The sequence below is a fragment of the Lepisma saccharinum genome, chromosome 21 (genome assembly GCF_977018435.1).
Source record: "Lepisma saccharinum chromosome 21, izLepSacc3.1, whole genome shotgun sequence".
Classification (NCBI taxonomy): Eukaryota; Metazoa; Arthropoda; class Insecta; order Zygentoma; family Lepismatidae; genus Lepisma; species Lepisma saccharinum.
The window spans coordinates 15,961,779-15,988,085 of NC_139249.1; the positions used below are offsets into that span (position 1 = coordinate 15,961,779).

At 40.8% G+C, this 26,307-nt stretch overlaps 1 protein-coding gene across 1 annotated transcript in view; it reads left to right on the plus strand.

Annotated features, from left to right (window-relative positions):
* Srp54k (signal recognition particle 54k) overlaps window positions 1–26,307 on the plus strand; it is a 150,725-nt gene that overhangs the window by 33,689 nt on the left and 90,729 nt on the right. The gene's annotated exons all lie outside the window — the stretch shown is intronic.

Sequence of the window (26,307 nt, forward strand, 5' to 3'; positions counted from 1 at the left end):
CAACTTCTAGACGATTTGCTCGTAACTAATGTACGCATATGAAAAGATTTTTTATTTCTATTTCTTTGCAAATCTGTTCGAACAAAGACAAAATTAATTGTAGAAATAAAATACTTTTTTTATTTCTTGCACGAATAATGTAATTAACCTACAGATAATAAATTCAAAAATATCTTGTCACAACAACCATTACTCGAAAGGAAAAAGTAACTCCTTACTTTCAAATAATGATACAAGACGATTGCAACGACATCTATCCAATTCCAATCGTACTAAAATGAGACCAATTGACATTAAAGGTAAACTAGATAGATCGGGGCCTTTGTAGTCCAGAGACTGAAGAGATGGATATAAGGCCTGATCCATCCCCATCCATGTTATCCTAAATAGCCTCGCTTTGACTGCCGGAATAGTGATTATACGCCCGGCGCACGTGGCTGGTCGATACCCAATCAGGACGGTTCTTAGTTCTTTTAAGCGACCTGGATAATATCATCTTTCTCTCTCTCTCTCTTCCTCAAGGTTTGCTCTATATTTTGGCTGAAAGTTCAGATGCTGTGGTTTGTGCAAAACACCTTCCCCTGCTTGAGACCTTTCGTCGACAAGAGTTGTTTTCCTAATTAATATCCAGGTGGCTCTGAAATACCGGAGAATAGAATGAGCTATTTATCTGTGGAAGTACGAGGGAGTGTCAAGAAATAATGTCAGTACCAAAGGTGGGTGGATATGCCCATATATATTTTAAAGTTGTTATCATTGATGAAATTACACTTACATGATTCATAATAGTTACATATATGTTGAATGTTATAAGTTTCAAAGCCACTCAACTGTAGACAAATAAACAGAAGAACATCAATCTTGGCGATTAGCACGTGTTCTTGGTAAGTCTGTTTGATTGATTGATTGACTGACTTAGTTTCAGGAGCGTATATTCTAGGCTAGCTAGGCTATCTGCGAAGCCTGAAGTCTAGAGGACAAAATACAGGAGAAACATCGATCAGAAATTGGAAATATTATTATTCATATCAGTGAGATGATGATGCTGATTCTGGGGTTGGCAACCTGATTTTCTATGAGTTGGCAACCTGATTTCCTATGAGTTGGCAACCTGATTTCCTATGAGTTGGCAACCTGATTTTCTATGAGTTGGCAACCTGATTTTCTATGAGTTGGCAACCTGATTTTCTATGAGTTGGCAACCTGATTTCTTATGAGTTGGCAACCTGATTTCCTATGAGTTGGCAACCTGATTTCCTGAGTTGGCAACCTGATTTCCTATGAGTTGGCAACCTGATTTCCTGAGTTGGCAACCTGATTCCCTAGGAGTTGGCAACCTGATTTCCTATGAGTTGGCAACCTGATTTCTTATGAGTTGGCAACCTGATTTCTTATGAGTTGGCAACCTGATTTCTTATGAGTTGGTAAAGTTATTTCTGTTCATAGCCTAGCAGTACGGGACATATTGAGATAGCCCAGATCTTGGACTCAGTATTAGCCACTGCTTAGTTTATTTTACTTCACTTTCTACCCCTGTTGGCTAATCGCGAAGATGAAGATGAAATGAGATTGATGAAGGGACAGTCACAAACATAATAGGGACGACACAACACGGGCTCTACAGAGGATTATCCTGGCTGCAGGTCCAGCCGCCAGAACCCAGTTAGCATGTAAAATGTAGCCCAGGGCGTACTACGTGGAAGGTAGGTTGAGATTTGGGTGTCTTCAGAAAGCATCACCCCTTGCACCCTAAGCAGTATTCGAATTGAAGAAAATCCACAGGGAGTTAAACTTCAGAATCTTCCTTCTTAGATTGTCGAATTTAGTGCAAAAGTCGTCCAGTCACATTTGGATCCATCTTTATCATAATAGCACCTTCCACAAAGTCCACAATAATTATTTCCATCATTTTCAGATGAATCGCTAGACAGTAGTCTCTTTCTGTTGGGCTTTTGGGATAGCGTAGTGGTCATCGCCTTGTTCAAGGGGTCCCGGGTTACATATCCAGTGGAGGTCCTTAGTGGTTTCGATCCCACTTTAAACTATAGTCCCGATTAGTCTTTCTATGTATAAACTGGACTTAAAAACAAGCATTAGTCTTATACTTAATTGTTTGTTCAAAGTTCCACAGAACATACAAAGGCTTCACTCCCTGACTGCAGCTCATGTCACTGGTAATGATACATCCTAAATATCCTAAGCTGAAATTCTCAAAAACAACCATGCATTGTGTACTGCCCCTTGGCTATGACCACTTGTTTTGTGTTTGCAGAGGGCCCTCCATTTGAACAGCCTACCCCGGACCTCAATGAGTCTCTCTACACCCCTGGCCAACAGGTTTACCGTTGCTCACTGTGCGAATTACGCTTTTAGCTTTGAGGGGGGCACTCAGCGGTATATTTGTGATTTAATTTGGGAAGCAGTTTTTTTTTCGGGTATGCAAATTTGTATATAAGTTACCAGTCAGTACACGAAACTATTGCCTTGAGGTTCCAAGTACCCTAATCTACGTCATTAAATATTATGATAACATTTACACCTAATTTAGATTGGATTGATTGAATTGTTGTTTTAAACATGCACAGATAAGTCAATCGGGACAGGACCTACAGTTTAAAATCACTGTGCAATCAGAGGCGTCTCGTGAACGCATGCGGTGCAAGCTGCGCATGCAATTGTGGGAAAAAGGACAGCTTGCTCTGCGACGACATTCATGAGCATTTCTACATTCTAATTTCTTCATATAGGAGAAGTATTTATTTTACACGAGAGCGCTGAACTAAGCTTATATTACATTTCTTGGATCTGAAGTGACGCATGCATCAATTGTTGGAAAATAATTATTACTTTCTTTCACTTCAGATCCAAGAAATGTAATATAAGCTTAGTTCAGCGCTCTCGTGTAAAATAGATACTTCTCCTATATGAAGAAATTAGAATGTAGAAATGCTCATGAATATCGTCGCAGGGCAAGCTGTCCTTTTTACCACAATTGTTCACGAGACGCGTCTGTGTGAAATGTGTCTCCACCGAGTATCGAACCCGGGACCCTTGATTACAAGGCGACGACGCTACCACTGCACCATCGGGGAGGCCACGTAATTTAGAAACAGTGTTAAATTATAAGAAAACCCGAACTCGTACACAAAAAAGAGCTATCAGACTGGAAATACTGAGAACTTGACCAAATTTCTATTGCCAGGTTCAAACTTAATTTCTATTTAACCTACCTACGAGTTTCTTGGCAACACTTGTTCGGTGAGGTTGGTCAGTTGAAGAATGGTGTCCCCGTTTAATCCACAAGGCTGCATACTTTTCGGCAGGTAAATCTTTAGTGACTGCACCAATTGATTTTTCATTTGCGTTTCTTACACAGTTAAGAAATAGTAACCTATATGCTTTCATTTTTTGAGGGGGGAACCCCCCCAGTAGTGCTATTGGGGCGTTTCAAAGTAGTACTTGGCAGGTATCCTCTTTTTTTATCAATTGAATATCACTTTTTGACATATTTTGACAATTTTTTGTCGATGTTTTAGCGTTTAGCAATGTTTTTAGTACAATTTTCACTATACTCATTTTTCCCCCACTCGTACTTGGCAGGTATCCTCTTTTTTTATCAATTGAATATCACTTTTTGACATATTTTGACAATTTTTTGTCGATGTTTTAGCGTTTAGCAATGTTTTTAGTACAATTTTCACTATACTCATTTTTTTCTGTTTATACTTGGTAGGTATATCACGATCTTACGTGATACAACTTAACCTATCCTTTTTTTTTTACGATTTTTTAATTTTTTTTACGATCCTAAGTGATATAACTTAACCTATCATTTTTTTTATTTACGCACCGAACTAACCTACAAGGGACTCTGTTTGTTTTAATATTTCAGTATTATAAGGTTTTCACAAATTTTATATAACCTAAAATGTGTTGGATGTTGATTTTTAGTATGTGGCAATTTTTTATGAATTTTAAAACTGCTCCGTGACCCTCTCGTTCTTCACGTCGTAGGCGAAGGACTTCTCCGCAATCAGGATGACACTGCATAGGGTATCCTCGGGCAAGGCGTCGTGGAACTCGCAAACACCCACTCTACAAAAATTCTACTATATGATCTTTCACTGGCTAAGCTAACCTACAAATAGGAATTGGCAGCACTGACTTATAAACCCACTGGGTCTTCTTGGCATGTTTTTTCATGATGTGTTGCCAGGCTATTGGGCATCTTGGCGTATACAATGTATATATTTTGAGAGGGGGGTTATAGCTTTTTATGCTGTACGAATACTAAAAACTTGACAGTGACAACCAACAGAGTAAATAAACCTACATGCAGAAACTAACAACACTAGTTTCTGACAGTGAATTTGAAATAAAATATTAAACAAAATACATGAGTAAGCACTGTGATTACAAATAATACCAGTGTTATGCCCCCCCCCCCAACTCCAACTGGGCAACTGGGGAAAATAATTGTACAACAATTTGTACCTAATTGTACAACATATACACAGGCATAAAAGAGAGAGCCTTCCCGTAACTTACCTCATGTACAATTTATATGTTTTTACAACTGTGAAAAGAAAGCATATGTGTTCTGTATGTACACATTCATTCTTATTTTTCGAAGTTGAATGAAGCACGTGTTTTTACGCTCTCGTAATACTGACCTTGCCCCAGTGATTTTAAATTGCTTCCATCCGCTTTTTTTTTTCTGTGTTATTTCCGCATGCACGCAACATTCGCTTTCAATAGACAGAAGGAGTGTTAGTATAGCAGGTTTTGAGTTTACAATTTATTAAATTAAACAATAATTTATGTAAGAATATACTTGTACTTACCGAACACAAAATAATAAAAGCACATGTGAATGTTTGCGTGTGTTCATGTTATATGACGACTGAGTAAAAAATAATGTTGACTCCCCGAAAGATAAAAGTTCCCGGTTCGACATCAGATGCATGCAAATTTTATGTTTTGCTCTCCAAAATCTTGATTTTTATGTTTGTGCTATTTGTCATACAGCAGAGGAGAAGAGGGGAGAGGGGAGGGGAGGGCGTACTATTAGCGCCATCTATTAGCAAACAATAGAAATAAAAAGTAGGGTCAAACTTTTTCAACACCCAAAAATTTTAAACGTCCTCGCGTAGTAATACGATCTAGCTGAAGATGTTTGAAGGAGTACTCTTAGTCGACGAAGCTAATTGCTAGGGCCCATATATTGCTAAAATGTTCTTTGATTTGCATATTTCTCATACCGCCATATGTTGTTCTAGTTGACTTCTTCCAAAAAAATGCTAATTAGCGAGAGTTAATTAAGCCAGGCAAGTAAAAGAAGCAAATAGGACAATATGTGGCGGCGTGGAAATATGTAAAAATTCGATTCAGAGGTGGATCGAATTAAAATTGGGGGATATTTTGCATTTTTTCCCTATAATGTACAAAACATTTACCGTACATAATCTTTTCCATTTACAACAGTATAAAATAAGAGGAACGTGTGACAATATCCATATTAATTAGGAAGGTATGTCGTATGCTAGGTTAGCTAATTGTGTCTTCTACAGCTTCACTGTTTAGAGGAAAGATGGAAAAAGAGAGCTCTACGGAAACTAACGCTCTTAACAATATTGTACGCCCCGTGAAAATTATATATAAATAAGGCATAATCGTATTATCTGCTTTCATGTCAGATTTTCCCGACCTGTGAGCTGTAGTGTTTAGGCGACAAGCGATGCGCTCAAATATAATACTGTTGACAATATTGTACGCCCCGTGAAAATTATATATAAATAAGGCATAATCGTATTATCTGCTTTCATGTCAGATTTTCCCGACCTGTGAGCTGTAGTGTTTAGGCGACAAGCGACGCGCTCAAATATAATACCGTTGACAATATTGTACACCCCGTGAAAATTATATATAAATAAGGCATAATCGTATTATCTGCTTTCATGTCAGATTTTACCGACCTGTAAGCTGTAGTGTTTAGGTGACAAACGGCTCGCTTAAATATAATACCGTTGACAATATTGTACGCCCCGTGAAAATTATATATAAATAAGGCATAATCGTATTATCTGCTTTCATGTCAGATTTTCCCGACCTGTGAGCTGTAGTGTTTAGACGACAAGCGACGCGCTCAAATATAATACTGTTGACAATATTGTACGCCCCGTGAAAATTATATATAAATAAGGCATAATCGTATTATCTGCTTTCATGTCAGATTTTCCCGACCTGTGAGCTGTAGTGTTTAGGCGACAAGCGACGCGCTTAAATATAATACCGTTGACAATATTGTACGCCCCGTGAAAATTATATATAAATAAGGCATAATCGTATTATCTGCTTTCATGTCAGATTTTACCGACCTGTGAGCTGTAGTGTTTAGGCGACAAGCGGCCCGCTTAAATATAATACCGTTGACAATATTGTACGCCCCGTGAAAATTATATATAAATAAGGCATAATCGTATTATCTGCTTTCATGTCAGATTTTACCGACCTGTGAGCTGTAGTGTTTAGGCGACAAGCGGCTCGCTCAAATATAATACCGTTGACAATATATTGTACGTATATTGTATTGTATAGGAGACTAGAAGCATATAATTTGGCGAAAAAAAAAAAAACCCAAAGTAAGGTCATAGAAAATAGTTAAAAAAAAGTGAGCAATTATATTTTGCATTGCACAGCATTTGGTATTAAATAACATACCCCCAAAAAATCTCTGCATTATGCGTTCTGAAAAAAATTGCCCTACGTGCCAAATTACTGTGTCAAGTAAAAATTTTCAAAAGGCACTGTCGTACTTGTGTGCCGGGAAAGCGAATATGTGCGACCAAACTGTGCTCTAAGTGTGGAAACAATTTTTCTATTGACTACTTCAAGCGACACCAGCTTACTTTCAAGAGCACTGGAACATCACTACCGCAACCTTCCAAGCGAAAGGTAGAAGTAACCTCCCTCGATGCATCGCCACCTACCAAATGCGTCAAGCTGACGAAGAAAGCAGACCGAATTGCGTTTGAGCATTTATTAGAAGACTTTAACATAACATCAGACAGCTTCTGCGATGTGCGTAGTTTTCTGGAGAGCGAGCGAGCTAAGATAATATCCATTCTCAACGATGCATTGGCTACATACTCCACTAAATTCTATGCCGTGCTATGCTGCAAGTATAAGAAACCGTCTGATGAAATACCGGTCTCAATGGCTCGGGATATGATTTCCATCACTTGGTTACACATCTAGGGTACGACAATGCGAGAATCAATGTCCTGGCGCAGAACGAGGAGCGTTATATTAGCATCAGCAAGTGGGTGCCGATCCCCAACTCAAGCAAGAGCATCGAGCTTCGGTTCCTCAACTCTCTGAGGTTCCTCCAGGCAAGCCTCGATGCTCTTGCTGGGAAGCTCAGAGACGACCAACTAGCCATTACTACATCAAGTTTCCCAAACTTAGATGTCGCACTCATCAGACGTAAAGGGGTCTACCCCTACGAATACGTCACAGACCCTTCCAAGTTCGAAGAAGAGTTGCTGCCTCCCCAGGATAAGTTCTACAGCCAGTTGAGAGGTTCAGGTATTACCGACGAGGAGTACAAGCATGCTCAGTCTATGTGGGTCGAGTTGGGTTGCCGAACTTTCGGTGATTACCACGATGCATACCTGAAGCTTGATGTGACGCTTCTAGCATGTGCGACGTTTGTTGTGGTGGGATCATTGGGGGAAATGTGATTCTCCCAATATGTCATCTGACTTACTAGCATATGCGATACGAAGAACAGGTGTGTATGTGACTTACTAGGATTAGGCTCATGGTAATGAGGTCCTAGTAGCTGAAACGTTGTCGGGGTATTTTGCAATTTTTTTTCAAATATGAACACGTTAAACTGGACTGTCTCGGATTTTGAGTTTTGTATTCGCCCCCGAGAAAATTCTATATAAAATAACATACCTGAAAATTATATTCACAGTAGATTCATTTTTTGAGTTTTGTAATTACCCCAAGAAATTCTATATAAAATAACATACCTGAAAATTGTATTTACAGTAGATTGAATTCTTGAGTTTTTGTATTCGCACACAAGAAATTCTATATAAATAACATACCTGAAATTCTATTTACAGTAGATTGAATTTTTGAGTTTTGTAATCACTCCAAGAAATTCTATATAAAATAACATACCTGAAAATTGTGTCGCTATATACTAGACTTTTTGATTTCTGTGATTTTGGAGAAAGCAATGGCATCCACCACCAGTTTTAATCGTAAAAATGATAAAACTGAATGTGTTACTTGTGGGAAGCTAATGTTAAGGAACAATTTATCGGCACACAGGGCAAGATGTAGCAAAACAGGTTCGAGAATTAATCGTTCGTTACCTTCTAAGCCCTGTGCTCGATGCGGAAAGATGTTCAGCATTACAAATTTAAGTAAACATCTCAAAATTTGCAAACCATCGACCGAACAAGGAACATCGAAAAGGAAAATCGATAATTTAGAAACGGAAGCTTCCACTTCCAAGCAAATTAAATTATCTAATAAATGCAAACCAATTAGATCTGCATTTAACGACCAACTCCAGGATTTTTCAATTAAGTCAGAACCAGGTCGTGACATCCTTAGTTTCTTGGATGAAACGAAAACATCTGTACTAAATATTTTAAAAGATAAACTTGAAAACAACTCTATAAAAGTATATGTTGTTCTGATTTCTGAATACGAGAAAGTTGATGGCACAACGAGTATTTTTTATCATCGTACAAAAAACCAGACACTTTATTTTGCTGACGTCGAAAATTTGGACAACTTCTATTATAAAGTTTCCAACGAGCTGGTTAAGAAACATGACGATTTCGAGGCTAAAGGGTCGGGATGGTCTCTGTGTGGAAGTCCTCACACGTTAACCGTTTACGTGAACCAATTCTCGCCTCTTCGCGCTTCCAGCTACGTTCCTCTTCCACCGAAGATTCAACACAAGAGGGCTGTGTTAAATATACAGAACAGCGATAACAAGTGTTTCCTCTGGTGTATATTGGCTGCACTGCACCCGATTCATTGGTCAAATAATCCAGAACAGGTTTCTAATTACAAGCAATATGAGACCGACTTTGAAAGTGTAATGTCTGGCATCGAATACCCGGTGACATTGTCGGATATAACAAAGTTCGAAAATCGTGCCGGAAAACGCATCGCTATTAATGTATATTCCTTCACGTCAGATAAATATCTCGTGCATCCCGTCAGGATAAGCGATATCGACGATGACGATGCTCGTGTGATTAATCTCCTTCTCATTTCAAACGAGGATGTTCATCACTACACGCTAATTCGTTCACTATCACGTTTGGTCAGAAGTCAATCAACCAAGCATGAACATTGCATCGAAGTTTGTCCGAGATGCCTAACCACGTTCGACGATCGTGACCGACGTGATCATCAAAATCTTCATAGTCGTCAAATTGCTATCGAGAAACTTGCCAAACATAAAATTTACTGCGGTGACAACAGACCAACTTGCATGTTGATGCCGAAATCAAAAGAGGTCGAAGAATTTAGGATGCATAAGGCATTGTTCGAACATCCTGCAATCATCATTGCTGATTTTGAGTCTTTTCTCAAACCGTTGTCGTACTGCGAACCAGACCCCGAACTTTCATCCACAACACCGTATCAGTTGCACGAAGCCTCGAGTTTCGGATATGTTGTCGTGCGACAGGATAGGATAGATGAACCGTATGTTTACCGAGGACCAGACGTAATCAAACATTTTTTTGAAAAGATGGTTGAAGAGGTTGAGACCATTGGCAGCCTCTTACGCGAATCGAAACCAATGCTTCCATTATCCAGCGATGAACTTCAATCTCACAATAACATTGAAACGTGTCCGGTGTGCGATCAACGTTTCACCGACGAGAACCGGAAAGTATTTCACCACAATCACTTCACCGGAAACTACATCGGTGGAATCTGTAACACGTGTAATCTAAAAATCCAAAAACCTACGTTTGTCCCCATATACCTTCATAATGGCAGCGGTTACGACTTCCATATCTTAATTCGGAATCTTGGATATGATAGACAAAAGATAAATATTCTAGCAGAGAATGAAGAAAGGTACATCAGTATCAGCAAGCGAGTATTGATTCCGGGAACAAACGAAACTGTGGAGATGAGATTTTTAGATTCTTACAGATTTTTATCTGCGAGCTTGGACGCTCTTGCAAGCAAACTTTCGGCTGAACAATTTAGAATAACGAGAGCTAATTTTCCCACCGTAGACATAGAAATGATTAGACGTAAAGGGATTTATCCTTACGAATATGTTAGCGATAATTCTAAATTTAACGACGACACTCTTCCACCTCAAAAAGAATTTTACAGTCGACTCAGAGAGAAAGGAATCACGGATGATGAATACGAACACGCGCAACGGATGTGGGACAAATTAGGATGTAGGACACTCGGCGATTATCACGATGCCTACTTGAAACTGGACGTGACAATACTCGCGGATGTTTTTCAAGCATTCAGGAAAACGTCGGCGAATATTTACAAATTAGATCCTGCATATTTTTACGGTCTCTCGGGCTTAGCGTGGTCTGCCATGTTATTACAGACAAAAATAAAACTCGAATTGATACCGGACGTGGACATGTTATATTTTATCGAGAGGGGGATACGAGGTGGAATGGTGCAATGCGTACAGAGACATGCAAAAGCAAATAACGTTCACATGACAGAAGAATACGATCCTAACGAACAATCGAAATACATATTTTATGTGGATGCAAATAATTTATACGGACATGCTATGATACAAAAACTTCCTTACGGCGGGTTCGAATGGGTGGATACCACTTCCATTAACATTAATAATTTCAACGACTGTGAATTTGGCTTGTTTATAGAGGCGGACCTCGGATTCCCCGACCATCTACACGATTACTTCAAAGATCTACCTCCTGCACCCGAACTAAAATGTTCGCCTGATTCAAATCAACGTAAGCTTCTGTTAACATTGGATAGGAAAGAGAGATACGTTCTCCATTACAAAAATCTTCAATTCTTAATTGAGAAGGGAGTTCAAGTAATAAATGTGAGAAGAATAATGAAATTCAAACATTCCGAGTGGTTAAAACCTTACATTGAAAAAAATACGTATCATAGAACACGCGCCACGTCAGATTTAGATAAAGATTTTTTTAAACTCATGAATAATGCTGTTTACGGAAAAACAATGGAGAATGTCAGGAAGCACGTGGACGTGAGATTAGTTCCCGATTCAAATAAATGTAGAAAATTGATAGCATCGCCGACATTCAAATCACGAAATATATATGATGAAAACCTGGCCCTGTTTGTGATGGATAAAAAAATAATCAAGTTCAACAAACCAATCTACGTGGGGGCGACGGTTTTGGATTTATCTAAACTGCATATGTTTGAATTTCATTATAATGTCATGAAACCCTTCTATAACGAAAATATAACACTTTTGTACACGGACACGGACAGTTTTATTTATTCCGTACAGACATCTGACCTCTACAACAATTTGAAACAACCGAAAATGATTGATCATTTCGACACATCTTCCTTCCCTCAACCAAACAGATTTGATCTCCCTTCTCGCAATAAAAAAGTGCTTGGTAAAATGAAGGATGAATGCAACGGAGAAATCATTCTGGAGTTCGCCGGCTTACGTTCCAAAATGTATGTGGTGAAAACAGAAACCAGCATCACCAAAAAAGCCAAAGGTGTTGGTAAAAATACCGTGAAAAACAAGCTTGTGTTCGAGGATTACATCAATTGCCTCTATTCACAGTCGAGGATTCTACGTTTGGAGACAAGGATACAAAGCGTAGACCACGTGCTTACCACAAACAAAGTTAAGAAAATTGCGCTGGATCCGCATGACGATAAAAGATGTATTTTGTCTTGCGGAATCCACACGTTGCCTTGGGGGCACTGTCGTTTAGAAATTAGTAAAAATTGTAGGCAATGCAATTGAAAAAAAAAATAAACTTTAGCTGTCTCACATACACGATAAATAACTAGCAAAGGACAATGAATCTTTTTGGTTTCCGAAAGCAAACAATGGAGGCTGTACACCGCACGACGACAGATCATGAATTTCTACCTTCCGTGTTACCTAAACTCAACGGTCTGTTGATCATTCACCTCAACAGCATTTGGACGAAATTGGATGACGATGTGGGCAAGATGTTTTACGTCTTCAATAACAATTTACATTTCTACGAAATTCCGATCGACGGGAAACTTCAAATCACCGTGAATCCGGAAAACGCAGGCGAAATCAAAATTTCTACCGGCAAGAACATTTTTCGAATCAAGCACGACAAGATGCTTTCTAACATTACGTACGATGTGTCTGCAGGAGATTATCTTTACGTGGAACTCCTCGGAGACTACGACAAACTTATTCCTCTCTTCGTAGAATTACGAATCGTCTATCCTATTATAAATAACCATTAACAAAATGCCTAACGACATTTTCGGCAACACCAAGCGTGTAGACCACGCAGAAGAGATTCTCATGTTGGACATTCGAGTTAAGAAGTTAAGGACCGATTTAATCGCTTTGCAGGAGACCTTAAACAAAAGTTTAGAGTCGGAAATCGCTACGCTCCAAACGCAATGTCTCGACCCCATTCTGAAAATCGATTCCGAACTAAAAACGCTGATAAAAAATTATGTCGACGTACCTTCTTACGACAACGTTCAAAATATACAGTTCAGCGTGGATTCGCTTCAAAATGATTTGGCCAAATTACAGCAATTTCAATCGAAAAATGAAGATTTGGAAAAATTGAAACTCGAAATCGAAGAACGAACTTCCGCAATAGAAAAGAATTTCTCTGAACTTCAAACCGTCGTGAACGATATAGACGCAGAACGCTTGCATGTCGTCGTTTCCAAATTACAAGAAGAATTCACCAGCACGTTGGAAGAAATTAAATCCAAGTTGCAGACTTTGGAAGATACAATGACGAACCTACCATCGTCGGACGAACTGCAGGTCATCGGTAAAAGCATCGCGAACATAAAAATTCAATTGGAGGCCTATCAAGATTTCGAACACATTCAAACCACCATCGCTACGCTTCAGGCGTCCTTGGAATTGATCAACGAAGAAATTAAAAATATTCACGCTGAAGCGAGAGCGTTGACGAGCATTCAAGACACGTTGAGCACGGTTCAGCAGAAGATCGAATATTTAGAAAATTTGAACGTCGAAACGAATCTCGCTCATTTTCATCACGTACTGGACAACATACAGGGTGACTTGGAATCGTTACGGACGAGCGTGCCTTCGAGCGAAGATTTGGAAAAATTGAAAACGGCGGTGACGGCACTATCCGAATCGAGCGACATCAAAAGTTCATTGAGCGATCTCGAGAGTAAAGTGACCAATCTCCCCACCTCCAAAGAATTGCATGCTTTGAAAAGAAACATATCTCGAATGCTGAAACGACTAGAAACGGAAACGGCGAACGTGGAACAGATTCGAGACGAAATTAGTTCGCTGGTGTGGACGCTGCCCACTTCGCAGAGCGTCGCCGACCTTCACACGCAGTTTACAGAGATGCGAAGCATCGTGAGCGATCTTACCGAGAAGAGCTCGAAATTGAATCAAGTCGAGAACCTTCAGAACATCGTCGTCAACATCAGAGATCAAGTTGGAGTGCTGGAGTCCACGCAGGAATCGACGCTGGCCTCTTTCGGTGCCAAGTTGCAAGAACTCAACGAAAACTACAAGCAGTTGAACGTGGAAGTGAAAATCAAACCGTCGTTTTCTACCGTAACGGATACCATAGTCGAGCATTTGCTGCCCATCGAAAATAAACTCGGACAAGTTCACAGTAATCTGCTCGGCGTCGACACTAAATTCGCTAAACTGCATTTTCTGCAAGCCATCGAAATCAACAGCGTACCCAATCAACAGAGAATCTCCACGTTCGTCGAAGGTAACAAACTGTACATGTTGCATCCTTATCATCCGTACTACAAGTTTCTCCTCGATGGCACGATTCAGATAAACGAATTTTCGTACTGGTCTCACGGTAGAAAAGCTAGCGTTCCCACCATGACTTTGATATCGAATCGTGGTGTCCAGAAAGCAGGAAACATTCCTCTGGCACGTTGGAACGAAACGCGCAACATATATGAAATACACGAAGACGAAGATCTCACCGTTTTCGACGTGAGTGCCGGCGATAAGCTGATCATTCAAAACACGAGCGAAGTGCCACCCTCTTTGAATCCCATCACGCTTGTGCTTCTCTTGAAACGTAATCTCTAAAAAAAATGTCTAGGCAAGCCATCGTCGAAGAATTGCATAAACCTGCACGCCGCAACTACGAACGTTTGGCTGTGGTAACCAAGGGCATCGACGACCTCTGGCAAAGTGACCTCGTGGAGATGAGTAGCGGCAATTTGAAAAACGTACATAAATTGAACAAGGGCAACAAGTACCTTCTCACCGTCATAGACACGTTTTCGAAATTCGCATGGGCTCTACCTTTGAAGGCGAAAACGGGAACGTGCGTCACGGAAGCATTCAAGACAATTTTTCGCGAAAGCGGCGGCAGACGACCACGGTTTCTGCAAACGGACAACGGTAAAGAATTTTATAACGCTGTATTCCAAAAATTTATTCAAAAACATGACGTTCGACATTATTCGACCTTCAGTCACATCAAAGCCAGCATCGTGGAAAGATTCAATCGAACCTTGAAAACACACATGTGGAAACGATTCACGCTTCGGGGAAATTACAAATGGGTCGACATCCTGCCGGAACTCGTCGACACCTATAATGATACGGTACACAGAACGATAGGCATGAAGCCAGTTGACGTTACCAAGTCCGACGAGCAGCGTTTAATTTCTACAGTTTACTGTCCAAAGTACACACCCACGACAAAAAAAGCTAAATACAAAATTGGAGACCAGGTGAGGATCAGCAAATTCAAACGCACCTTCGAGAAGGGATTCACAAAAAATTGGAGCACGGAACTCTTTACGGTGGTTCGAGTTCTACCCGGAAACCAACACACGTATATAATAAAAGATAGTAGCGGCGAGATTTTGAAAGGAAGATTTTACGAAGAGGAACTCTCTAAAACGAAACACCCCGACACGTACCTCATCGAGAAAGTATTGCGTAGGAAAGGTGACAAACTTTTGGTCAAATGGCTGGGACTTCCAGAAAAAAGTTGGATCGACGCGAACGAAGTGATCTTGTGAGTACGTGGAACGTGGTGAAGCGTCTACCGAATCCGGAAAGTCAAACGAAGAAAAAGAACGGTGAGTTGCTTCCCGACAGCATCCGCTGTCTGATCGTAGGTCCTTCGGGGTGTGGGAAAACGACACTGCTCGTGGACAATTTTCTCCTCGCACCGAATTGGTTAGATTGGAAGAACAGGCACCTGTACGTGTTCTCGAAAAGTTTGGAGCAATCCAAATACCAGCAACTGATGAAACTGTACGATGGTCTGGACATTGCAACGTTCGCCTCGGAAATAAAACCACTCGACGATTGTCGTGAAAATTCAGTTGTTGTGTTCGACGACGCCATCCTGGAAAATCAAAATGAAATTCGCAACTTTTTCACGCAAGGTCGTCACAAAGGAATGGATTGTTTCTACCTAGCTCAAACGTTTTCCAAAATTCCAAAACAGTTAGTACGCGACAACGCTAATTTCATATGTTTGTTTCGTCAAGATCACACCAACCTCAAGCACGCGTACGATGACTACGTAGGCGGAGACATGAACTACAATCAATTTTCGGAAGGCTGCTCTACTTGCTGGAACGGTGACGATTTCGGATTCGTGACGATCGACATGACGAGGAAACCCAACGATGGAAAATACAGAAACAAAATCAACGACTTTCTAAACGTTGCAACGTTGTGAGAAACGACGTATATAAATAACGTCATGACGAAACGAAAAATCGAAGACGAAAATCTCAAGCTTCGCGATTACCTCGCGAAACGCTTCAAAGGTTGGAAATCCGAGAATCGCGGATTCTACGAAGAGAAGAAACGTCAGGATCAACCCGTGATCGATGCCATCAGCAGTCTAGGTAAAGAAATTAAAAGTGTCACGGAACAAAATAAAAATTTGATTAATGAACTCGTACCGCTCGCAGCTAAAAGTTACGCCGTACCCACACCCATTTCGAGCATTCCTTCGACACCGTTCGAACTGAAGGATGCACCTGCACGACGTCGAGCCATAGGCAGCACGTCGTCTTCGGATAAAATCGAGTTGGGACCTTTGGCACGAGACTACCTGAGCACGGGGAAATTCGACAAGGATGAAGTGTTCGGATTGTATCCCAGCATGGAAACCAGCGAAGGCGGCGGTGTGGTGTGGAAGATTGGGAAATCGAAGGTGACCTTCGAAGGCAACGACATTAAAGTCAATTTAGGCGACAAGGATAGTTGGAACAGGTATCCGGGTACGGTGGGACTGTGGGAACTCGTCGCCAAAAAGCAGCCGAAAGATTACACCGACGAAGATTACCAAAGATACAAGGAAATTCTGATCATGACGGATGCCTTGTACCAGAACAACGACGCCTCGCAGAATAGGGTGAAATCGAGCAGCGGCGAGAAGTACAGGAATCTCATCAAACCGATTTGGAACCAGGTCAAAACAGGCAGCGGCGTCAAACGCTACAACACGTTACCCAAAGAATTTGTTTGGGTGGACGACGTCAGGAAACTCGTGGACCGATTGTTGGTGATAGCCGGCGAAGAGAATGCAGGCAACCGTAATTTCTACAACGAGAAGGTTGGCATCGTGGACATGATCAGCACGAAACTTTCCAACTTCATCGTGAACGACGACAAGGGCATAGGTTACCTGATCAAAATCATCAACACGCTGCCTCCGAAATTTTGGAACGTGGCCGAAGGAAAGGGACTCGTGAACGACATCATCAACAAGTTACCTTTCGAGATGCATCTACCTGGCTACCAGTACTGCGGGCCGGGTACCAAACTCGAGAAAAGATTGGAGAGAGGAGACAAGGGTGTGAATCCGTTGGACGCCGCATGCAAAGATCACGACATCGCCTACAACACCACGCAGACAGATCTGAATGCACGTCACGAAGCAGACAGAAAGTTAGAGCACGCAGCTTTCGAAAGATTCGTGAGTAGAGACGCATCGTTGGGTGAACGGGTCGCCGCACTAGGCACCACCATCGCCATGAACACGAAACAAAAATTGGGGTGGGGTATATAAATAACATACAGTAAAAAAACAACATGGCTTGCATAACCGATTTGCCACCCGAGCTACTATCTAAAATATTCAAGAAAGTAGTAAACGGAGATATTAATAAACTTGTAATCATAGCAAAAACGATGCCGGAATTTCGCATCCCTTGTGAAATAGTTCTCAAGGACCTTCTTCGGGAGATCAGCGGTCTGAGGTCTGGTGATCTCAACATTCTGCTTTCGGCTGCAGGGGAGAAATTGGAGGAGAGGTCGGACGAACTAAACGAGGCGATGCAGGGAAGAAGACGGTATACTGATGATTGGTACAAGTCTATGCAGGAGAAGGAAGATATCACTACGCACATCCTCGCGTTTTCCGAAGCACGAACTTTCTTCCTGTGTTAAAAAAATAATAATATATATACGTGTCAAAAAAAAAACTTGATATATAAATAACACACATCGTAAAAAAAAAATAATCTTCGGTATATATAAATAACACACATCGTGAAAAAAAAGCAATTAAATTTCTCTCTAACACTCTGACAACTGAAAAAATGAGCGATCTCCAAGCATTAAAACAAATGTTAAATTTGTCAGTTGAGTATGTAAAAATTCAGGAATTGGAAGTCGACAAACCTTACACGATAACTTCCGGTTCAATCGTTTCTACCCAGTATGGTCCCAAGGTACGCCTGTTGCTCAACGCACAATACAGTCTATTTTTACCAGATCGATACGCTAACATGTTATCCGACGAGAAGCTATCTATTTTAATCGAGAACAAAACTCGAATCGTGTACAAGGGGACAAAGGAACTTCTTGGCAAGAAAACGAAGCACGTAATAGAATTTGTGTAACGACTGCGAGGCCTTGAAAATATATAAATAACATACCGTAAAAAACTACACAAGAAAAAATCTCAGAATATATATATAAATAACATACCGTGAAAATAACACATAGAGCATCAACATGAAGCCCAAGGGTGTCGTGTACCAGATACCATACTCCAATCTAAAAAATCTAGGTGCCCTCGATGGGTTACTCACCAAGAAACAACGCGAGAAGAAACGTTCTTGCTTGTCGAAAGGACACGGAATGAAATTGCTGCTCAGCACACCTCAATTGAAAAGATTGCAGCGTTCGCGGAAACAGCAAAAGATCGGAGGTTTCATATTCAGCATCCCGGCCATCCTGGCAGCATTGGGGGCCGTTGGAAGTTTGGCCGGCGGAAGTGCCGCCATCGCGAAAACCGTCATCGACTCGAAGAAGAACAAGGCCGAGTTGGAAGAACAGAAACGTCACAACCTGGCCATGGAGAAGAAAGAGGGGAAGGGCATGATGAGAAAGTTTAAAAAAAAGAAACAGAAGCACTCACCAACCGAGACATTGAATCTCTGATCGAACCGTTACGAATCAAACACTTCAGAGGAGTTTTCATGTCCGACTCGTTACCTTCAACCGTCAAAAGAAGAGAATGCGGAGTAGTCAACTTGGACGGTCAAGAAAATCCAGGCACGCATTGGATATGTTACCACAAAAATGATGATAAAGCATTCGTTTTCGATTCTTTCGGAGGTGTTCCACCTACAAATTTAATTCATTATCTGAAAACGAACAAAACCTCCATATACTACAACGACGAACGCATTCAAAATTTCGGAGACGTGAACTGCGGTCATCTCTGCCTCTCCATGCTCGCGTTTCTCTCTAAAATAAATAACCCTACGATCGAGGATTTCCAGAAAGCATTGTGGAACCTCAAACAGCATCACTAGGATGGGTGTGTTCCATCTCACGAGCGAATCTTCAATCTTGAAACTCACGCTGCACGACGACATCGTCTATCCTAAATCCGTGGCTCTGCGTGCATTCTACAGCATGTACCTCATACCTAACGTCACCCAGCACAACAACAAAATTAGCGTCGGAAGCGAACACATCGTCGTCACGCCAGGCCAATACAATCTTTCCACTTTGCAAGCTCAATTACCCAAAGGCACATACCTTTCTCAAAATTCGGTCACGCACAGAGTGGAAATCCTATCCGCGATGGAGACCGTGGACCTGGGCACCATGGGAGAACTTTTAGGTTTCGAGAACAACACCAAACTCGAAGCTGGCATCAAGCACGTAGCAACCAACATTCCTAAATTCTTGGCCATAGAGACTCTGAACGTACACTGCAACGTGGCCGAAGGTATGATCACGAAATCTTCGGACGGATTGTTAGGAAGTCACAAGCAGACGGGAATCATAGCCACTTTCAAACCAAGTTCCGAGTTCATGGAACCGATCATCTACACGCCCTCTTCGCCGATCTATTTTCCGGTATGTCGCAACCGCATAGACGACATAGAGTTGGTGGTGACGAACGAGAAAGGAGACGTGGTGGATTTCGCAGGTGCCACTACGACGGCCATCGTGGAGATCAACGTATAATAAATAACCATACATGTAAAATGGAGCAAATCGAAAGTTACGAATTGCAATCTTTCCCTCCCAACCGTCGCACGTTCGCCAATCTGAACGAGGCGAACAGGGAGATCGAATACGACGTGGACGTAGGCGACGGGTTCATTCATCCTCACAGAGCGGACCTCTACCTTCAATTCGACGTGGTGAAGAAAGAAAGCGGAGACGCGTTTCCTGCAGCAGCAAACTTGATACTCGTGGACAACTTCGTGCCTCACCTGTTCTCGCAGGTGGAGGTGAGGAAACACAACACCGTCATCGACAGAATAGACTATCCAGGCATCACGTCGACGGCAGTGGGAACTTTGAAATTATCCAAAACAGACGCAGCTTACTATCAAGCAGGAGGATTCGAAGCCGGGACCAAAATATCGACGAAAAGTCACACGGTGCTCTTTCCCATGCGTCTGCTGCCGGGTTTTTTCTCGGACTACAAGGAGATCATGTGGAAGGGAGGACTGAGGGTCACGTTTCGAAGAGCGGCCAACGACAACGACGCACTGATGCGATATGCTACTTTGGGTCCGGACGGCACCACGCCGATAGCCAACACTTTACCCGAAGCGGCGAAATGCGTCATCCGGAGCATGGAATTGAGAATGCCGGTGGTGGAATACGAAACGAACTACGCCCTCAAGTACAAAGCGGAGATCTTGAAAAGTCCGCAGGTGTTGATTCACTTTCACGGTTACCAGTGCGTGCAGAAGATGGCGTCGGGAAGTCACATGGAATTCGACGTGACGACGCAGTTCAACAACATACAGTTCGACATGCCAGATTTCGTCGTAGTGCTTTTTCAGACCGGGCGCGATAACAATCAGGAGAAAGATTCCAGCAAGTTCGACGACTGCAAAATCAAGAACGTTTATCTGAAGAATGGACGCAACGAAGTGTTCCCGCGCGAGAATTACAACCTCGACGTGACCAAAGACGATTACCTCAAACTTTACGAAGCGTTTTCGGCTTACAAACGCGTGACCGAGGGAAGCGTGGACATGTACTACACGCCCAGCGAATTCAAAGCCCGGAGACCCATGACCGTCATCAACACATCTAAGAGGAAGAAGGTTGTGGTCAACGATCGAACCAACATCAAGGTCGTCTGCGAGTTCCACGACGCCTTGCCCGAGGATACCCTATGCAGTGTCATCCTGATTGCGGAGAAGTCCTTCGCCTACGACGTGAAGAACGAGAGGGTCACGGAGCAGTTTTAAAATTCATAAAAAATTGCCACATACTAAAAATCAACATCCAACACATTTTAGGTTATATAAAATTTGTGAAAACCTTATAATACTGAAATATTAAAACAAACAGAGTCCCTTGTAGGTTAGTTCGGTGCGTAAATAAAAAAAATGATAGGTTAAGTTATATCACTTAGGATCGTAAAAAAAATTAAAAAATCGTAAAAAAAAAAGGATAGGTTAAGTTGTATCACGTAAGATCGTGATATACCTACCAAGTATAAACAGAAAAAAATGAGTATAGTGAAAATTGTACTAAAAACATTGCTAAACGCTAAAACATCGACAAAAAATTGTCAAAATATGTCAAAAAGTGATATTCAATTGATAAAAAAAGAGGATACCTGCCAAGTACGAGTGGGGGAAAAATGAGTATAGTGAAAATTGTACTAAAAACATTGCTAAACGCTAAAACATCGACAAAAAATTGTCAAAATATGTCAAAAAGTGATATTCAATTGATAAAAAAAGCGGATACCTGCCAAGTACTACTTTGAAACGCCCCAATAGCACTACTCCCCCCCGTTAATTCACACACTGCCGTTGCTATAGTGGGACCACAGGCAAAATGACCTGCGCGTAACCCATCTCCTGTGTATCGTACTTATCTTTTGTTTGTGGTTGCTCCCGTATTTTAGCCCCTTGGGAAACTTTTTTTACCTGGCTGTAGGCTGTACCATGGCCAAGGTCTTGGGTCAGAGATGTTTTGTCAACATGCCACAAGAGGGTACTAGTGACCCCCATATTGGAAACGGACAAAGCTTAAGAGCCCGTATCAGCGTCACTCGAAAAAAGCACCGGACAGATGTCAAATTTTCTTCCTAGTCTTACCAATATTGATTCCATTTCCCCCTTCGAACGCAAATCCATTGCATGGTAGACCGTTTGAGACTTTACTGGTGGGAGGGTTGCTCTGTCGAAAGAAACAGAAGACAAGGTTCCCTGTCCGCTACTCACCCCACCCCCCACCCCGCCTGGAAGGTCAGGCTCTGACCATAACAGACCTTTCTTTTGAGCCCGCACGTTTATAACTCCGAGAGGGTTTCTGTGACAAGACAACACTTTTTCCGAGTGTCTGAAAGAAGAAAAACACACATTGACGAACATCGCAATACAACTTACATGTAATAGAGCCAAGGACTATTTAGGGGAAGCGGGGTGTCCAGGGAGTCCGAATCTTCCACGAGAGACTTACGAAGTACTAAAATTAAATAATGTAAATATGCTTCTTTTGTTTAGCATCTGTCGTATAATCGAGAGAGGTGTATTTCCGTCAAACTTATTGTAAGGGAAGGATTTCATTGCGGTCATACAACTTTGAATGACTGTATCAAAGAAGATTTATACACACCACTACCTAAGTAATATGCTTAAATATTAAATTAAGAGCTTTACTTTTCGTCAAATGGATCTAACATCCTTTTTCGTTATTCAATAAATATTCAATTCCTTATCTGTTTCACAATCACCTTGCCAGGTCAGTTGTTTTTATACAAATTGAAGCGATCTTAACTATTCATGAGCTAGATAATGAATACGTGCTGATATATTCCTATTCTTATGCCGTCTTTTCCCATTCATGTGATAACAATATTAATTAATATTTTAATATTACTAATTTAATATTACTGTTATTTTAACTTGTTTTTATTATTAAAAGAAGGTACCAACATCATAGGCGTGCGCAGACCTTCTGATAAGGGGGGGGCGCAAAAACCTTGAAAATTAAGTCAGATCGGCAAAGAAAAACCTCATTTTATCTCACTGTTTTAGTTTTTTGCATTGATGTGATATATATGTGTGTGTGTGTTCGCGCGCGCGAGTGTGTATATTATATATATATATATACCTAGGTATTAACATATTAATTAAATACATTACGTAATCTATTCATCCGCCCCTTAACAAACCAACAGCAAAAATTATATAGATTGTCTCTGAAATGTGAGCGCTCGTTTTCCTCCAAACCAAACTGTTATAGCAGCAACTGTCTGAATTACTTATTCTTTCTTACTTTCTTTCTGGTAATTTACAGTGTATTGGAGAAAAGAAACTGCGAGCGAAGCGAGCAAGAAAATTTTTCGATCCAAATTTTTGAAAGTTGAAAACAGTATTGATTTAATAGGGCGCAAAAAAATTCATGGGACGGCATGGCATTCTCTTTTACAATTTTTCTCAATCAGATTGTTCGGCGCCCAGGGCCAACTCACGCTACTTCCTAGCTACGGCTCGGAAGTTGACAAGACTGCAAGAAAAGCAGGTACCCCGAGCGAAGCGAGAAAGAAAATTTTACGAAATGTATTTTTATTTGTATAAAATTTAAAGTCGAGGGGACAATTGTCCCTCTGTAACCCCCTGCAAGTGATCCTGACCGTCTGGAAGAAATAATGCAAGATGGACGTGAAAACTAATTCCGTCTTGAGTCTTGAGTATCCTTTTGTCCTGCTACTAGTAGATTCTGCTAGTCTTGCTTTCTTTTACTTCAATGATTTCCGTCCAAGGTTGGAAAAAGGCATAAGCAATGCCCCCCTGTCCCATTGTGGTTGCGCCATTTCCTTTTAGAGTATAATATTGTTTAATAACAGCGACAATATTGCTGTCCACTAAATTTCTAGGTGAAAGTATAATAATATAGGGGCATGGAACGTCTGGAAGGGGGGGCAAGGATGACCACACCTTGAAAACGAAGGTCAACCTAAAAGTATATATTTCACAAGTATAATTAGATTTCAGTCATAGTAATTTACATTAATTATTATGTAATGGGGACGCAGGAATGCGATAATTTCAAATTCAAGTGGTGTTTTTTGAGGGGACAGCACTAGTATCGGGGTAATATGCCCCATGAAAAAAATACCTTTCTTGTCCCTTTGTGGAAAAATCTGCGAACGTCCGTGATTAGGGGGCAATCCCCCCCCCCCGCCCGTGCGCACGCCTCTGACCAACATATATGGAATAGTTTATAACATCGAGTAGCAGGATATCTCTCCTGTATGGTGCTGTAAACTAGGGAAATAATGACGATGTTTTGTATTAGTGCATAGCTATTCACCCTGTTGCGACACATGTGCAGAACAGGCGGAAGACATTCTTTTGTGTTTTCTGCAGTTGGTGGAATATCCTAAGTGAGGTGATTTTGATGTTCTTTCTTTTCTTAACGTAATAAAAACGTGTCTTCCAACCTAAGGCGTCATGCTTTGTGTTCCGCCTGAGGATGAATTGTATGATGAAACTGATGAACGGACACTCACAAAGAGCATCCATGCCGGGATTCGAACTCCCGGATGTGCTAACCACTTCATCACGGAGGCCAGTGCTAATGCACATGAATATCAATCCAAGTTAGCCATTTGGAATCATTGGGAAAGTCGTGTAGTTAGTAAAATGTGTACTTTTAGCATTTTTGATACAATTAAAACTATTTACAGCCAATGCATATTACTCATATTGAACCGGAACGACGAATTTGTGAATTTACTACAGGACTTTTCAAACATCCGCAGATAAGGCTAATACAGTTTCTTGTTCATATCTATCATAGTTATCCTGAAATACACGTATGTCAGTTTTCACGCAGCTTACTAGTTTCCAGATATGCTTGATTCTGTTAACTGTACACTCCTCTTATTCATAGTTGCGAACTATCTCTCCGGATCCGAGCATGCATGTGAAAAAGAACTGAATCACTCCTCCGCGGGGGGCAGCTTTTCTGATTGTAGTTTCTCATTCGAGTATTTGCAATGAACATAATTGTCAGCGATGTTTTCTCAATCCTTTCATCGTTACATCGTTATTGAAAACATCCGAGAGGAAAAATACGACATTAAGGAATTAAAAGACTAAAGAAACTAACTAACTCTTAAATGTTAATAATTAGAAAGATTATAAGTGAACCTTCCCGCCTCGGTTAGCGGTAATAATTATGCTTTGTAATCGACGGGTCACGAGTTCGATCCACGGTTAGGAACATTTAATTAAGTGGCTCGGATTCCACTGTAGGCTGTAGGTTTTGTCCCGATTAGCCTTTGTGCAACTAAACATTGCAATTTAGTGCAAAAATCAGCAAGCTTGGGCAGTTTTATTCCTTGTAAGCCTAGGTCTTCATGTTAATAAATTATTATTTATGACGTTGGAAAATAATTTATGCCGAGTGGCCAATTTCTATTCCATGGAGAAGAATCAGATGTGAAACATATATAAAACTATTGGTAGTTATTTTCACTACTAATCACATCTGCCCAGTGCGAGAGCTGCAACTGTATCCATTGATTTATGTCAATGATATTGATAGTCAATGCTTTTGTCTCCTAGTGTAGGTGAATTTGCACTGAAAATATGTTTGTTCTCTCAGTGTTACCTTCACAATACAATTGGTAACATCCTCCAACTTATAAAAATTAATTTTTAACACTCGTTCCAAAAATAGTGACATGATTTACATAGGATAATAATTGTTATCATTTAACTTCGTAGGCATCGTATTATCATCGTTTGACCCTCCCAACAACCAAACAGCAATCCCACAGCCACTGAATAATGGAAGAAGGAGCGATAGGAGAAAGGAAAGCTATGCTTTGTAATAATCATTCTTCTATGAAATATCCGTGCTGCTCACGTGCAAGATAAATGAAAGGTAGTGTTGCCCACGAGACGAGACTTTGGCCTGTCTCGTCTCGTGGAAATGCTGTGAAATGCTGACTCGTCTCGAAAATATTCGTTTGTCTCGGGACACTTGATCAATCTCGTCTCGTCTCGAATTTTTAAAAGGCTGTCCCGTCTCGTCCCGTGGGCAACACTAATGAAAGGGTTCAGCGGTGTGTGTTTTCTCAGGCCATGCGAAAAATATTGCTTATAAAATTGGTTGCTGACCAGACACTCAAAAATATTTTTCAAACTTATATTTATCGATATTTACCGTAACCTATGTAGTGCAAATTAGGAATTTTCACATTCTTCACTTTATTTATAAAGCCTATTTAACTTTCTTTTCCATAAAGCAATTTCAGTTTGTGTTCCATTTCTGTTGTGCAAATTATGCAGATAAGAGAAAATATACTGAGAAGATTACATTAGTTGCACAGTATATATCTATACTTAGTGTATGTATAATTATTACAAGGAAATAATGTGTATAACCATGAGCATATTTAAGGGGAATTCAACGGGTCCAACCCCCCTCTTTTTTGGTTCACTAAAATTACCAGTTTCCTTGTTCTATCCGCTTGTTCATAAAAAATTCCTTCGGACTTATTTCATTCTCTTAAATTAGAGACATATAGAACGGGATACGGATGGGAAGGTAATTTCGTAACTCCA